General features: G+C 32.3%; 1 long non-coding RNA gene across 1 annotated transcript; it reads right to left on the reverse strand.

Moving 5' to 3' along the window:
- Window positions 1-529: 529 nt before the first annotated feature.
- Window positions 530-14,708, reverse strand: LOC144979347 (uncharacterized). Its single transcript, XR_013646670.1, has 5 exons — window positions 14,283-14,708; window positions 12,462-12,524; window positions 10,496-10,513; window positions 7,395-7,412; window positions 530-620 (listed from the first exon to the last, which is right to left on the reverse strand). It is a non-coding gene; the product is annotated as an uncharacterized LOC144979347 (long non-coding RNA).
- Between the last annotated feature and the right edge of the window lie 4,162 nt (window positions 14,709-18,870).

Genomic DNA, 18,870 nt, shown 5'->3' on the forward strand with positions numbered 1-18,870 from the left:
CACAGGACTGGCATTACATCAGGATGGTTGTGTTGCCATATTTGGAAATTCAGTGGGGTCTGCGATTGTTTACCCACCAGTGAGACATGTTACAAGATACGTTGATGATGTCAGTTGCTGTTTGAGAAAGCTGGAGGACGCCCCTAGTCATTACATACAACTTTTTGGAGCGCTGTGACATGGTACACAAAGTTATGAAGGTTTGTGTTGTGTGTACCTACACAATAACGATAGTTATGGCTATCTGGTCTAGTGGCATGACTCTGCCTTTGGATCGGAAGGTCTTGGGTTCAAGTCCCTGTCTGAGCGACGCATAGTTGAGTCCATGGAGAAGATTCTTTATTCATGTTCGCTCACAATAAGGTGTAAATTGAGTACCTGGCTGTTAACAGTGTTATTTATGTCTGACAAAAAGTTTAATATCGTCCAACATGCTCATATGATGTTTTACATCCATTGTAAGACTTAATATTGCAAGATAACAACAGCAGAGAAGAAAAAAAAGATATATTATATTTTTTATATATTATGTTTCTTTATTGCATAATCTCAACAACAGTGACGAAACATGTGCCGTTGTAGTAACGTCCAAAGGCCTATCCAAGGTTACCTCCCCAACGCTGTGAGTAAAATAAAACAGTAAATTGGTAATATTCGTGCTTTAAAAAATAAATTTTACACTTATCGTTTCAAAATTACATAATCTCAGAGCAACATGCACTTCCACTTAGGTGATTAAAAAGGAAAGTATTTGGAAAGTGACATTTCCCGAGCTTTTTACCCCTGTCCACCAGCAGTGATTGGGTAACTGGTTCTGTTCGATCTGACGGAAAGTACTTTGCAATAGACTAGATTCCCTTCCAAAGGGTAGCAATTAATTGCTATTGTCCATTTACCGCCAAAGAAAGAGGGATAAGCTATAGTTCCAAGGGTCAAATTGCTCTGAAGGATTTTTTTTTTAAATTTCAAAAACTACTTTGTCTCTTTTTAAAAAATCATTAATTAGAGAAAATGTTTTTATTTTTGCCATAGATCTATTGAGTTAAAAGGAGACTATTTCTCCTTGTCTCATAAACAATACCCTGAGATTCCATGGTGTATAGGATATTGGAAGAGATTGTTAACTAATGTTCCTTTTAAAATATGAACATTTTAACAGTGATATTATAAGCTGGTAGAAGTTGGGGACTGTAGTAAACAGTAATAGACAAACATGATTATAACAGCTTTAAAAAAAAAAGAACAAAAAAAAAAAATAAAACATTCACGGAATGTTTCGGGTTCAAAACCTTTCTTCAGCGAACAGAAAACAAAGACAAAAACAAAACAATTAAAACCCAGATAAACGACAGAGAAAGAAATAATTACATTTTCCATTCCAAGGCCTCGACACAGAAAGAACGTGCTTATCTTCTTTCTCTGCCGTCTATTTGGGTTTTTAAGTAATGTATTTATATATTAATGGCTATATATATATATATATATATATATATATATATATATATATATATATATATATATATATATATATATCAAGGACTACTATACTGAAAGGATTGACATGTGGAATCTTCAGACCCCGCTAGTGGGGGCCACTGGTTGGATAACGATTTCAAGCAAAACTACTTTTCTGCCTTGGTACAATTTCCTTGAATTCGCAATAATTGATTCTGTTTTTATAATTTCGGTACTTTATAAGAAATGGGTTAATTGGCGACCATAAGTTTTAAATAATATTTCTTATGTCTTGAATGATATGAAAATATACAAAAAGTAGTGAACTATCAACAGTTGTACAGGAAAGTATGAATTATTTTTTATGACGCCCTCTTACAAACTTGAGTGATTGGGTTTGTTATCATTTTATAAAATCAAAAGTACGAATCTGCTTTCTATTCCTTTTAATATCTATGGCTAATTTATTGAACCAGAATCTTTGAAAAGTGGTAAGTACCAATAATAATTGCGTAATAATTATTATTTAAGAAATGTTTAGAATTAGCATCTGGCTGTAGTTCCTGCAGACGATAGTTGGACCCATTGTCGTGTTTGCTCTGTCGAGTCGCACAGATATTATGGTGATCAGACTCCGACATCCTGATTCGGATTTACTGTTTCTTATTTTATTATGGCCTATGGCTTTATATTTATATCTTTTTTTCTATAACTATATGGTTAACTGATAAATATTGACTTTATTGTATTAGTCTAGTGTATAAGTCTAGAGGGCCCTTTTTCTCGTCACGTCAACTTCACAACTTGAACAGTCCTTTCTACTACTACTATCTACTACTACTAGCAGTAGTCATTGCTATTGATAGATAGCTAGAATAGTTAGTGGGTCTGATATTACCATATATGATATATGCCAATTACATGGATCTGGTGTTGCTGATTTGACTGTCAATCGTATGGGACTCGTACTCTGAATATAGAGTATTAAGTTTTGCCTCATTGATATGAGATGTTACTGTTACAGTTACAAGTTACACTCACTCAACTCGCTCACTCTAATTATCCCTGTAACTATGGGAGGGAATTATCGATCTGATGTTACTCCATTGATTGAAAGGAATGAACTAGTAGTCTGAATATATAGTTTTGTCTCAGTGATCTGAGATGTAACTCTATTAATTAACTCTTGACTACATGGAAGGGAACTATGGATCTGATTCTGATGCTACTCATTGACTGTTAGGAATGAACTATAGTACATATTAGTCAGATTTTTTATGAATGGCGCGTGTATTTCTAGTTTTTCTCAGATTTCCCTCTATCAAAAGTTGTAAAACTTTGTGTCAACCTCCGAATCAATTTCTCTTAACTGAATAAATATTTTGGCCCGTATTGTGATGCCATATCACAAAACAGATTTCTTCTTCACGACCTATAAAAAGCTACTTTAAAACCGCTGTCATAAAATTTGAGATTTTACACTGCTCAAAATGTAAACATTTTCGCACCAAGTAAGATGAATTCATCGTTTTTCAAATTAATCTTGTAACACGGTAGTTCCGGCTAGTGGTTATGAGTTCACCTAATACTATTTTCCGAATAAAAGCAACACACATTAGATAACTGTTATACAACTTATGTAGTTTGCATCCGATTTTGACTTTGTAATTTATTGCTTTTTATTTACATCACGTCGCAATTACCAAAGACTGATATGAATCTCTAGCTTTAACTCATTTGAATTAGTGATTAAATACTCAAAATTGTCAAATTAACCATGAATGTTTATATTTAACTTTGAAAAATTGTATCTATGCATGAACGTTTCACACAGCATTTTAAGTTTTCTTTTAAACCGATAAGCTCTTAAACAATACGATATGATGCAGAATCTCTATCGGTTTCTCTCTCGTAAAGCTGCGAAAAAAGTCTACTTGTATCTATCGATAAGCCATTAAAGAGGACAGCTATGGAATTGGAATTTCACAATCAGCCCTGAGTTTTGCATGTTATTGTTGTTACGTTGTTGTTGAACACAAGCACATACTTGTCTAAACACTGTATCATAAATTGATGAATTTCTAATTTTGACTGGTCTACATTAAATGTATGTAATCCTCTTTGGCATAAATAATAAGCTATTTATCAAAAATTTGAAATCAAAATAATGTTGGAAGCGCGTAATGTTCACTTTCATTTGTATTCATCAATAACGTATATTGATTTTTATAAAATGTAAGCATGTCTGTCGTTCCTTCATATTCGGATTCTGTACAAACATCACATAAGTTTCAATTAACTGAACATTCCATTTTAACAATTTTTTGTTTCAAAATGGATAGGCGGAAAATCATATTTTTCACTTTATAATCATATTTTGGTTCCGATCCTTACCAGTTTTCGATTTTAATAAGCGAAATACTTTCCTATTATTTTAAAATTCGTGAAAAAATATTTTTTATTTAGACAAAATGATCCAGAGGTTCATATAATTTTTTGCAGCTGTACATTGTGAACAGCTGAGAAAAAAGAAGAAAAAGGCGCGCCCCTTATTAAGAATCCGACTATTGTACTCTGACTATACTCTCATTGATCTGATAAGTTACTTTATTAAATAAAACTATGTGGCTATGGAATGGAATGGAACTATGAATTTGATGCTAGTCCATTGACTATATGGAATGAACCAGTACTCCGAATGTTTTGCCTCACATGAACTTTTGCCTCTTGTGGGTCTGATGTTCATGGACGTGATTTGTTAGCAAATTCAAGATGGGGAAAATTGTGATGTTGCGAATTGCAATGTATAACTACAATAAAGCCAACAAATGTTGTGTGTTCAGATTGCCTGAAGAGGAACCAGAATGGGAAACATGGTTAAACAAACTCCCTCCTCATAATGATATTGAACCACAACCGACAGAATTTGTTATTTGTGAAAGACACTGGTCTGCAGGTGTTACCATGAAAATTCTACCTGGCAGACCGATCGTCCCTTATAGGGATGAAATAGTGTTCACAAAATTAAAAAATTAATAAATTCGAGAGATCCTAATTACAACTACGATATATGTAGCGCATCCTTAGTAGATATTTTGGTATTCATATTTTTCTTGGGATCATCCTCCACAGATTACCTCCCTTTGTTGATATTGTACACTCCTTTCCCCTTCATCTAATTGTTCACCTCATCCTCATCATCACGTTACATGTACATTCATTAATCAAGCTTCTAAAGAAATCATCCTGAATCAATCACTATCAGGTCAGTTTTTAGAATATCCAAATACTCATCCTTTCCGTTTCTTGGCTACTCTTATTCACTGCTGATAATAATAATAATAATCATTAAATATTTTTTTGGACCCAGAATTCATAATCATTCTCTAAAAAGGTATATCTTGCCATATAATGCCCCTGCTGTTATTATGGTTTGAATTTTCTATATTTTTAGTTGGCCCCACTAGCGGGGACTGAAGATGATGTTTACGATGAACATGACGATGATAATCTGTCAGTCCTTTCAGTATAGTTGTATATATAAATATATTAAGCTGTTATATTCATTGATCTTTAGAACATTGTTCTAGAGCATTTTCACGAATTTACCATGTTCAATGGGCTTCACAATATTATAATTGATGTGATTAATCAGGTCTTGATAGTTACCTCTCTAATTCAATACGAATTCTTTTTTTTCCATTTTAACACCTAATTCTGTATCTAAGAATATTCAAGAGTATTGAAATGTTGAAATTCAATTAAAAACTACCCCAACATTAAATGTAAGTATAATGCATTATCAACTTGCAAGGTTATGATGACATAAACAAAATATGATTTTAATACGTATCATTAATGAAAACTTCGTATATATTATAAATACAACATTTAATCATGATGTCAATGGGCATATTAATAATATTTATCGAAATGATTAAGAATATATGACGATTTTGTGGGTGGTGTGATGTATGTGATTGATGATGATAAGTGATGATTGATTTTATGATGATGTGAGATGTGATGTTCGTAGATTGGATTGAGAATGATATAGTTTGAATTGAATGAATGATGATTTGAGAATTGTATGATGTTGATGAATGGATGAAGCGGAAAACTTGATTATGGTGAGAATGATATGTTGGTGATCTAATGTGATATGTAAATTCGAGAAATGATGTTGATAGATAATGATTCGAGAGTGTTTATATGAAATGATGATGTAATCTGAAACAATAGGTCAAAAGCCACTTACGATTTGTCGTTATTAGCAGAAAGACAAATAATAAAAATTAGCAGTTATCCTATTTATGTTGGAATATGTAAAATTTCATATGTGCTAATTCATAACTGACTATGGATTTATTTTAGTCAATTTGTAATAAACCATATGCGTTAGATAAAAGAATGATACAATCATAAAACTGAAGCTTCATTTATTTGAACAAGGTTGTGGGATCGTTTAGGGATTCAATGGTAAATTAGTCAATCGTAGATTAGTGTAAAAGTACAAAGAAGTGTGAGTTGACAAGGTTGTAAGGCTTAGTCATTGCAAACATTTTCAAAGTCTTTCCCATAGAACTTAACCACACCACCAAACAAAATACCTTGTTTTTATTCAAACAAATTTCATACATAACAATCAAACTGGCGATATCAAACCTTTGTCGAGTTGTTTAGCTGTAAACTAATAAATAAAATCTTGAAATTCTGTGATGTAAAAATAATCAGACCTTAGAAATGATATTGTATCGTAACGATATGGTACGTATATCTTCTATGGCTGGTTAGGAGTTGTTAAGATAAAATTATCCACACCCTTCGCGTTCTAATTGTCGATGAAGTATCTGACAAGAGTTAAACGTATCAGTACGAAGCAAAAAATATCTAAATAATAATCATTAAGATTTTTTTGGCCAAATTCATCCATTTCTCTAATAGGTAATCTTGCAAAATAAATGAATTCCTCTCTAGTTATTTGGTTAATTCCTTGTTTTAGTTGGACTTCCATAGCGGGACTGAAGATGTTTATGATGAAATGATGATGTTAATCTGTCAGTCTTTAGTATTGTTATTTAATATATTAAGTGTATTATTATTGATCTTTAAACATTGTTCTAGAAATTTTCACGAATTTACCATGTTCAATGGCTTACAATTTAATATTATATGTTGATTAATCAGGTATTGATAGTTACCTCTCTAATTCAATACGAATTCTTTTTTTTCCATTTTAACACCTAATTCTGTATCTAAGAATATTCAAGAGTATTGAAATGTTGAAATTCATATTAAAAACTACCCCAACATTAAATGTAAGTATAATGCATTATCAACTTGAAGGTTATGATGACATAAACAAAATATGATTTTAATACGTATCATTAATGAAAACTTCGTATATATTATAAATACAACATTTAATCATGATGTCAATGGGGGCGATTTTAAATATTGATATGATGATAATGATATTGATGACGATTTTGATGGTGGTGGTGGTGATGATGGTGATGATGATGATGATGATGATGATGATGAGATGAGAATGATGATGATGAATAGGTAGTATTGGTGAGAATGTATGATTATGTGATGATGACATTGATGATGATGATGGATTAATGAAAGATGATAGATGATGATGAGATGATGATGAGGTGATATTGGTGTGAGATATGATGATGATGGATGATGATGATGATGATGATGATGATGATGAGGTAGATATGGTGAGAATGATGATTATGGTGATGATGTGATGATGATGATGATGTAGTGATGATGATGATGATGATGATGATGATGATGATGATGATGATGATGATGATGATGATGATGATGATGATGATGATGATGATGATGATGATGATCATGATGATGTTTATGATGAAAATGATGATGATAATCTGAAACAATAGGTCAAAGCCACTTACGTTTTTCGTTGAAGGAGCCTAAAAAGACAAATATATAAAAATTAGCAGATTATCCTGTTTATAGTTTGAATAGGTGAACAATTTCATATCAATACTAATTCATACTCACTACTTGGATTTATTTTTAGTAAATTTGTAAATAAACCATAATTTGCGTGTCGATAAAAGAAATGAATAACAATGATATAAAAACAGAAGCTTCATTATATTTAACAAAGGATGTGGGACGTTTTGGGTTTCCCTATGTCAAAAAACACGGTAGATTTAGGTGTAAAGTACTAAAGACAGATGTGAGATGTGACAATGGCGTTGTTAAGGCTTACTTGTCTACTTGCCAAACATTTTCAGAGTTTTCCATGAAACTTAACACCCACCCACCAACACAAAACTACCTTGTTTTTATTCAAACAAATTTCATACATAACAACAAATGCGATATCAAACACTTTGTCGAGTTTTTATAGCTGTACAACTATAACAAAATCCTTTAAATTTTGTGATGTACAAAATAAATCAGAATTAGAAAATTGTTACTCGCATCGTAACGAATGGACGATATTTTTATGGTTGGTTAGGAGATGTTAAAGATAAAATTATCCATTACACCCTTCTGCGCTTCATCGTAAGATGAAGATCTGAACAAGAGTGTATGAAACGGTAGCAGACGAAGCAAAAAAATGATAATAATAATAATAATCATTAAAGATTTTTTTGGACCCAGAATTCATAATCATTCTCTAAAAAGGTAGATTTGCCATATAATGCCCCTGCTGTTATTATGGTTTGAATTTTCTATATTTTTAGTTGGCCCCCACTAGCGGGGACTGAAGGTGATGTTTATTATGAACATGATGATGATAATCTGTCAGTCCTTTCAGTATAGTTGTCCTTGATATATATATATATATATATATATATATATATATATATAATATATATATTATATATATATATATATACAATATACAGTGCACTCTGGATATGTCGACGTTGCCTAAGTCGATTTTTACCCAAGTCGATTTTTTTTCTTGGTCCCTCCCCCTTCTTCCTATATAACATTAGTAATAAAAAAAAAACTCCACATAAGTCGATGTCGCTTAAGTCGATGTTCTTATCACTCATGACTACAATAAAATCACAAATAAACAAGTATTTCCATTGGTTAAAAAAATTTTTGGTTCTAATTCCAGGCCATCCTATGTAATGGCCCTCTTAATTAGTATAAATTTTATCAAGAAGAATTGAAGTATACAACTACAACTACAATGGCAAACCTATCGCGGAAAAGGAAGATTCGATGCATTTGGAAAGTTTGGCATGCGACAGAAAATCATCGCATAGGAAATTGGCATACCAGCTTTTTCTGTCTCGACAATTTACAAGAAGCATGACCTTGACCTAGAGGCTCCTACCCTTCCGCTTTTTGCGGAATAATTTCACTTAATTGGTATACATTCCACATTCAAAGCAAAAATTCCGCTTTCCACCTTTCCCATCGAATAAAAAAATCTCTAGTGAAAAAAAGTGAGCTATGGCTTATTTCGTCAGCATCTCCTATGGTCAATCAACACACATTGTGAATGATTAATCCCTTCAAAGTGTGTGCTGCTGATGTCGGATAATATCATATAATTGGGAGGGGGGTTGACCGAAGTATTATTATTATTGTGACTCCAATTCGTGAGGTCAATGACCTTGGTAATATTATATGTTGGCTCCAATCGGTAATAATATTGAGTAAGGTCAGCTTCTTTCCCTATTTAATTTTAGCCCTGTGTACGTGTTTGTGTGTGTTTGTATGATTGGGGGGGGGGGGGGTCCTGACAAGGTTAAATCCATCCATTCAATACTTTGTTCTCAGACGGCCAGGACCTGTGTGTTCTCTTTTATTATTTGACCCCATTCTTAGTCTTTACACAATTTGTACATTTTTACACATTTTATATTTTTAATCATTTGAGTACTTTTGGATTGTCTATTACATTATCTGCTGCAAAGCATGTCATAGTCAATAACAGTAAGTTGATTCCGCTTTTTTATCTCAAATTCCGATTTTTATGTATTCTGATTCCTCTATGGGGCTATTGGGGTAGGAGCCTCTGATGACCACTACAGAGACCGCGCGATATGAAGAGACATATTCATTCTAGATTGGGTTGCTTTGTTCAAATGCGTTTTTGCTCATTTGGTTACACTCCGGTTAAGTTGATTTTCGGATAAGTCGATTTTTTTCTCGGTTCCCCTGGACATAGTCTTATCCGGAGTCCACTGTATATATATATATATATATATATATAATATATATATATATATATAATATATATATATATATATTATATATATATATATATATTATATATATATATATATATATATATATATATATATATATATATATATATATATATATACATGGACTCATAAATATTCCAGGGAACGAGAATATATAAATAAATATATTAAGCTGTTATATTCATTGATCTTTAGAACATTGTTCTAGAGCATTTTCACGAATTTACCATGTTCAATGGGCTTCATAATATTATAATTGATGTGATTAATCAGGTATTGATAATTACCTCCCTAATTCAATACGAATTCTTTTTTTTTCATTTTAACACCTAATTCTGTATCTAAGAATATTCAAGAGTATTGAAATGTTGAAATTCAATTAAAAACTACCCCAACATTAAATGTAAGTATAATGCATTATCAACTTTCAAGGTTATGATGACATAAACAAAATATGATTTTAATACGTATCATTAATGAAAACTTCGTATATATTATAAATACAACATTTAATCATGATGTCAATGGGGCGATTTTAAATATTGATATGATGATAATGATATTGATGACGATTTTGATGGTGGTGGTGGTGATGATGGTGATGATGATGATGATGATGATGATGATGATGATGATGATGAGGTTGATATGGTGAGAATGATGATGATGGTGATGATGATGATGATGATGATGATGATGATGATGATGATGATGATAATGATGATGATGATGATAATGATGATGATGATGATGATGTTTTTGATGAAAATGATGATGATAATCTGAAACAATCGGTCAAAGCCACTTACTTTTGTCATTGAAGGAGTCTAAAAAGAGAAATATATAAAAATTAGCAGATAATCCTATTTATAGGATTTTATTACACCCACCCACCCAACACAAAACTACCTTGTTTTTATTCAAACAAATTTCATACATAACAACAAAATGCGATATCAAACACTTTGTCGAGTTTTTATAGCTGTACAACTATAACAAAATCCTTTAAATTTTGTCATGTACAAAATAAATCAGAATGAGAAAATTGTTACTCGCATCGTAACGAATGGACGATATTTTTATGGTTGGTTAGGAGATGGTAAAAGATAAAATTAACCATTACACCCTTCTGCGCTTCATCGTAAGATGAAGATCTGAAAAAGAGTGTATGAAACGGTAGCAGACGAGGCAAAAAATGATAATAATAAAAATAATAATAAATAATATAATAATAATAATAATAATAATAATAATTATTATTATTATTATTATTATTATTATTATTATTATTATTATTATTATTATTATTATTATTATTATTATTATTATTATTATTATTATTATTATTATTATTATTATTATTATTATTATTATTATTATTATTATTATTATTATTATTATTTTATATTATTATTATTATTATAGTAAAAATAATTAATTAATAAATAAAAATAATAAATAATTTGAAAAAACATCCCGAAAAATCCGTCTACCTCGACTGGGTATCGAATCTGGGGTTACGGTCAGACGTGCTACCTTACACGACAGTGGCTCTAGGTGGTTGGGATAATTTTAATACCTATACTATTCAAAAGGGTACGCTTGCATCATATAACACACAATTGAGAGGACGAGGACGGAGATATTTGAGTTGCTCCATTTTTATTTTATGAAAATATCAAATTAAGAAACTAGGGAACAAGTGTGTATGAAAAGTGTCAAACAAAGCAAGAAAGAAAAAAATATTCCAAAGAGCCTGTTTACCCCGACTGGTGATCGAACCTCAGACCTTCTGATTGTGCTACTATTACACTACGGAGGTTCCTGATAGTTGTGACAATTTTAATACCTATACTAAAGGTGCCTTCACCTAGGCATTCCATGAGAGAATATAGATAATCCATCAAACACACTCTGTCAACAGGAATCACCCGTGTTGTCCAAAAGTGAGCTAATTATGGGCTTATCCATCTTGGGCAATAAAACAAAAGCGTGTGCCTGAAACAGGACTCGAACTCAAGTCTTTCCGGGTTACCGTGAAATGCCTTAATCATTCGGCCGGACACCTTGACCCTTAAAGATAAAAGGTAGTCTTTCAGAGCCATAAGGACCATCGGGCCCGTAGTTTATCCCGGTTTCTATAGCAATTGGATAGGACGGTAGTCTATCGCAAAGTAATTTCCGCAAGTTCAAACAGACCCATCTACCCAATCACTGCTAGGTGAACAGGGGGCGGGGTCAGAAAAAAAATCTCGACTGCACCCAGGATCAATCTCGGTCCCTTTGCTTGTGAAGCGAGTGCTCTACCATCTGAGCTATGACCCCCCCCCCCCTCATTGATATGTTTTTTTTAAATGTTTTATTCAAGGATGACTATCTCTATACAGTCGTCCTTGCTTTTATTTAAAAAAATGAATATTATTCTATTTTCTTAAAATGACAAAATATCTGACGATTATTATTTTGAAATCCATTCTAAGCACTTGTATCAGCGTGGAAATTAATAAAAATATTTTTTTAAAATCCCCCTTATTCAATCCTACGGGGAAATTTGTCTTTAGTGTCTATTCCAAGGGAAGACTGGAATAACACAGGCGTTAGCCGCGGTTCAGCGCCCCAAGTGAACTAGGGCGAGGTGACTTGCTTAAGGCCACAAATCGTACTCTGTACCTTTTGGGTAAAAATCAAAGGCCATACCGTTGAGCCACGCTGTCTCATAATAAAAATCACCGTTTTGGGGCGGTTAGCAACATATTAAGTGTTATGAGTACTTACTCCAGTCTTAGGCCGCTCAGCTTGTGAGTTGATAAAACCGGCAAACAGCAGGGAGATCAGCATCTATAGTCATGGAAGAAAGACATGAGGCGGAAACAATTCAATCACGGTGTCACAACAGAATTATTTTACGGATTGGAATTGGTTGATCGATTTGTTAATAATAATACAGACCTGCCTACTACTATGAACATTTCGTAGATGGTCCGAATTGACAATTATAATATAAAGATGTGCGGCTATTTCTTGATATTTCTTTAGAAGTAGACATTAATAATTAGTTTTGCATATATTAACAGGCCTTTAATAACATTAATTTGATTCCTAACTTTTTTTATGGGGGATTGATAAACGGTTCATTCCAATTCTAAAGTTATGGTGATGATTTTTTTAAATTGATGCCAGTGCTAATTTTTTTATGAAGTGACCACGATAACTTATTGCACCATTCTTGGTTATGGTTAGCATTACTACTACTACTACTACTACTACTACTACTACTACTACTACTACTACTACTACTACTACTACTACTACTACTACTACTACTACTACTACTAAAATTATAAAAAAGTAAATAAAAAAAAACAGCATCTGAATGATGACTGCCTAGATAAATCTTAAACAAATATTAATGTACAACAGACGATTAAAACAAAATGAAAATTATTTTCGATCTGAAAGAGAATTATTCTTCTCGTCACATTCACATGATTGAATATCACCACAGGATAGATGACTGTAGCATTGTGCTTTAAGCTGTTCGGCTGGAAGGTCCCAAGTTCAAGTTATGTACGCTTCAATTACAATTATAAATATGTCAGATATCGCTTTTAACTCCCTCCTTACCAGCCATTTTCAGGATTTTCCCCAAAATTTCACACCCAACTAACACAAATATATTTTTTATCACTCACACACAATAGCAATAAGTTCTTGTGGTACATAATTCTTTAGTAAAACCTGCTCTACAAGACACTGTTCATTTTTTAAAAATGTTATGATGTACAAGAGAAATTTGAATAAGAGAAAATATTGGTTGTATCGTAACGAATGTGACGATTTACCTATCGTTGGTAAGGCGAGGTTAAATTAATTCCTTGTTTAATAGGAACAAAGAATAAAAGTGATGTTATAACATTAAAAATATCCGGTAGACAAAAAGTGGCCAAACAATGTCTTGCTCGTAGAAGAATATATGAAACTAATATAGATACATTGAAATGGTAAACACTTTTTTTAATGGGCAAAGTTTTCTTTTAAAGCTAAGTTCATAATACAAAATAAACGTGCACATTTTTTTTTTTCACGTTGTGAAACCTTATAACGGTGTGTTGTATTATTCTGGAAATACACGTATTTCAAATTTTAGCCAGAAGCCTAGCCTTTCAAATATCTATCGATTAAAATGAAAGTAAAGAGCAGCATGGGAGAAAAGAATGACCAGTTGAAGGAGAAAAGACAAAGCCGCCCCTTCAGACACTAGATGCTGTCGATCTACCACAGATTGACTTTACCAGGGGCGACAACTACATGTCTACCGATACAGTCCGATGCCAAGTAGTAAGAGTGTAAGAAACAACTTACGAAGTCCTAGTTTTGGGAGTTTTTAGCAGAATGAGGGTCATTTAAATAGATCTATATATAAAGTTCGAGTTTTCTGGCCATTTTTTTTAAATGCATGTTATTTTCCAGTGTACAACAGTCAAGTACAATCTTACTTTTATCATTTGTTTCAACTCAACATAATACCACACTGAGTTGGGAAATCGTTGATATGGGTATTACCTTCAAATAGAAAAATAAAAAAATTCAACTCACCAGAACAGCATTGAATTTCATCGTGAACGTTTGTAGGAAATATTTCCGAATGAATTTTACACCTGAAGACACGGATTTATATAGAGACAAAATTCACTCCTCCCACATACTTGTCAAAATTGAAGTGTGGCTTCATCCAATCAGAGAGAGAGAGAGAGAGAGAGAGAGAGAGAGAGAGAGAGAGAGAGAGAGAGAGAGAGAGAGAGAGATACGTCATTGGAGTGTAGTTAGATCATGGCGATGAGTATCTGTAAGACATAACCATGAAAACCGAAAAATGCAAGTGGGGGTTTTTGTTTTGTGGTGTTTGAGCAAGCCAAGCATTTGATATCGTAGGTTGAGTGATGGCTTTTGTTATTAAAATGTTAGTCGGACATAACGAAATGCAAGAGAGAGGTGGAAAAAATCCATAGTATTGTAGGGCATTCAATAATCAATGGTGAAGGTTAACTGATTTTGCTTCCCTCATCCAATAGATAGTTCAAAGATGACGTCACTCAGGCCTTTGTTATTGTTTTTGCCATCCGCGTTTGTGAGTTGTTCTCACTAAACTGTATTAACCAGACTCTAAAAGTTCATGGTTACACAGAGTTTGTGTGTTCGTCTGTTATACTTCCGGATGGCAATGTTGTGAACTCCTTGGCCAAGCGCATTCTATCTATATATGTCGGGACATACACGCGAGAAAAAGCTCCATACGGCGAGCTATTGCGCATCATATCTATTTTGGGACACATTGTCTGGTGCGACTGGGTTGGTAATCAAAACTTAGGTTTCAAAGTTTCAAAGTTTATTCAATCTTAGGCTTTCGCCAATAATATATCAACAATTTGATAACAACATACATGAAAGTGGAAAAAAATGGTATGAACAATAGAAAAACGCAAAAAAAAACTAACATCGATTAACAAACGTACAAAAAATACAAAATATTATAAAATATTAATAATAATAATAATAATAATAATAATAATAATAATAATAATAATAATAATAATAATAATAATAATAATAATAATAATAATAATAATAATAATAATAATAATAATAATAATAATAATAATAATAATAATAATAATAATAATAATAATAATAATAATAATGATGATGATGATAATAATAATAATAATAATAATAATAATAATAATAATAATAATAATAAATAATAATAATAATAATAATAATAATAATAATATAATAATATAATAATAATAATAATAATAATAATAATAATAATAATAAAATAATATAATAATAATAATAATAATAATAATAATATAATAATAATAATAATAATAATATTAACAATAACAATAATAATATTACATCATCATTACTACCACAATCATCACTATTACCACCACCACCATTAATACTATTACTACCACCATCACCATCACTATTATGTTTCCAATTAGTATTTCTCGTTTTTTAAAATTTGATACCCATCACAACAGACCTCCTTACTACTACAACAATTCCCTTAGAACTACGGCTAAATCCCGAACTGTATATAATAAAGGTTTTTAGTTAAATACCATTTCTTGAAAACGAAGTTCTGGTGCCAGAGCTATCACATTAAGGAGATAAAAACATTTTCCCCACCCACTATAAGGACAAGCTAGTGATTTTTCAGGGTAGTTAAAATGTCTACGATGTTATTTACCCTGAAAACTACGTATTGTACTTTCCTATTTCAAGTAGGCAGGTCTGCTATGATAAGTATCAGTTTCATAGTCAAAATAAGACAAACAATAATAACGTTGATTAACTCTTAGGCTTTCGCCAATAATCCATACAATTTGATGACAACATACATGAAAGTGAGAAAAAAAGGTAAATGAAACCAAAGCATAAAATGATACCAGTAATAATCATAAAAATACAACATTGTAATACCACTAATACTTACAATAATAGTAATAACAATAATTAATAATAATATAATAATAATAATAATAATAATAATAATATAATAATATAATAATAATAATAATAATAATAATAATAATAATAATAATAATAATAATAAAGAAGATAGGAATTATATCATGGTAATTCTGTTTCGGATAATAAAGTTCTTGACATTTAGTAATACTAAGTGTACCAAAATGCTTTGGTCTGGATGATCTTTATCCTCGGGGAAATTCCAACATTAATAGCCCAGCGCCTTTCTATCTTATTTAACACATTTTTATCGTCTATTTAAGTTCTTGAAGAGTGGGATTTTGCGACAATTGCCTAGAAGTTACAGACATATTAGTTTAACGTATTGTTTGGTAGAATTAGAGACTTAATGCCCAAAGACACATTAGTGAATCTTTTAGAATATCACAAACATTTAAGTAATTGTCCGTATTGATACAGAGGGGAAACAACCTTGTGTACTTCAATTATTCCATGTCAAGAGTTGTTTTCTTTGTTTTAAAGAATTTTAGGGCGTTTGTGACGCATGTAGGTAATGTCAGGGCATTGAAAGAGCAGGTATAAGGTAGTCTAAAAGTATTCTTTTGTCAAAGGCACATGCGGATAAATAAGACAAAGGTAAATGGTGCGGCTAGGTCACGGATTTATATTCCAAGAGCACCCCTCCATGTACTTAGGTAAATTGACAAAACACCCCGTCTTTATTTCGTCAGAAAACGTTTATTTTATTTGTTCTGTTCAGGTCTTTGTCAAATTATTTGTTTATTACAATCTCGTCAACTTATTTTAAAAATGTTCATGTCATTATTTACAGAAATATAACGGTACTAGCTTGAAAACCAACTGGCCGAACTTGCGATCCTAACCTTTTCCCTCGTCTTCACCATCAAATGTGAATATGGTGTTCTCTTAAAGAATCAACAGAGCTCATGCGAACACTGCACTGGCGATCCGATCTAAGAGAGATGAATTGACAAAATCGATATGGATATGCTTTAAATTTTAATTGATGGAGCCGCTATCTACTTTAAAAAACATCTTACATATTTATACACCCTCCAGATCACTAAAATCATCATCTGATAAAACTAAACTTTTATTTCCTCTTTTTAAATGCAATTGTTTTTGGCGGACGATCTTTTTCAGTCATGGGACCCCGTATGCTGAGGCCAGTTTTACACCGAGTTTGCAAGGTGAAGGAAGTCACTAACTCACGGTCAAGGCAATTTTGCAAGGCGAATGTAGTCTTTATCTCATGGTCAAAGTCAATCAATAACATCCTGTCAGTTGTCAAGTAAACGGTTAAGCATCTGTGAATCCACGATCTGAGGCTTTCGGTCGTAAAAGTGATTGAAATTTGTCCAGTTTGACTCATTATCAATGAAAAGGCTATCGTATCTTAAAAACCCAACTTTTCAGGAGAGACAATTTAAAATCCACAATAATCTTTGGATAACCGTGAAATTTTCTTATCTTATGTAAAAAGTGCTGAGAAAAACGATGATGGCATTTTAGAGACCATACCTGCTCGAACAAACCGAGGGTAGGATGCAAAACATCATAAGTGGAGTTACGAGAGTTTTTCATTGAGAGATATGGTGTGTGATGAAATACTGCGCACCTTTTGTCAAATTGACATTCCTGTCGCATTAAAAGCAAAAAATGTTGTTCAAATTTGAAGGAATATCTTAACTAAAAGGTTACACATTTGTAGAAATAAGACAATCGTAATTTGACTTATCTTGGTCTTACAGCCAGTTTTTACTTTTCCCTTCAAAGTTATGTATCGTAAGTAAGAGTTACGATAGTCTCTTTGCCAAATAAGTGTCAAGCTGTTAAATTCAATTCAATTCAATTCAAATATTTATTTATTTTCGGCATTAAAAATGTTTCATAGATAATGTAATCAGGCTAATAGAAGCCTTTGACCGACATAAACAAAACATTGTTGGTTTGTGCAGAGTTACAAGAGTATCTTTGCCAAATAAGTGTCGAACTGTTTAGCATAAAATTGCACCCTATAAACAAACAAAGAAGCAAACAGAGAGAGAGGGACAAAGAATGAACGACAGGGAGAGTGAAAAGGAAAGAGGAAGAGAGAGAGAGAGAGAGAGTATGTGTGTGTGAGAGAGAGAGTATGTGTGTGTGTGTGTGTATGAGAGAAAGAGAGAGAGAGAGTAGTTTAATTGATGGGACTTTGTTTCTTATTAGGAGGAAGTTATAATAATCATCTTTTTAAACGGACATATAACTATACTACCATTCTTGGCCGACTTACAAATAAAATCTAGACTCATTTACCACTTCCCCATCCCTTCCTTTTCGGCCATCAATTGCCTTATCTCACTTTTGACATCTGGCGCCAGTTTGTCTGGATTGACGCCCAATGCCCCCTACACACCTAACGTTATATCGGACGATAGGCGTAGATGGGAGTCGGCCGGTATAAATGTCATGTCGGCAGGAGTCAGCAAAATATTCGACATGTTAAATATATTTTGGGCATTGCCAACTGAAGGCGGCTTTCCGTAGATGGTTTTAGCTAGACAGCAAACCGATTAGCCCACCAATGTCAAAAATACCACTCCGATCTTAAAAATGAAAAAAAAATGAATCAGTAGGTCGAAATTAACAAAGTCTACGCGCTCAGGCCTAGATTTAA

The sequence above is a fragment of the Berghia stephanieae genome, chromosome 9, assembly GCF_034508935.2.
Source record: "Berghia stephanieae isolate SIO BIC M18660-M18661 chromosome 9, UCSD_Bste_1.3, whole genome shotgun sequence".
NCBI classification, from domain to species: Eukaryota; Metazoa; Mollusca; class Gastropoda; order Nudibranchia; family Aeolidiidae; genus Berghia; species Berghia stephanieae.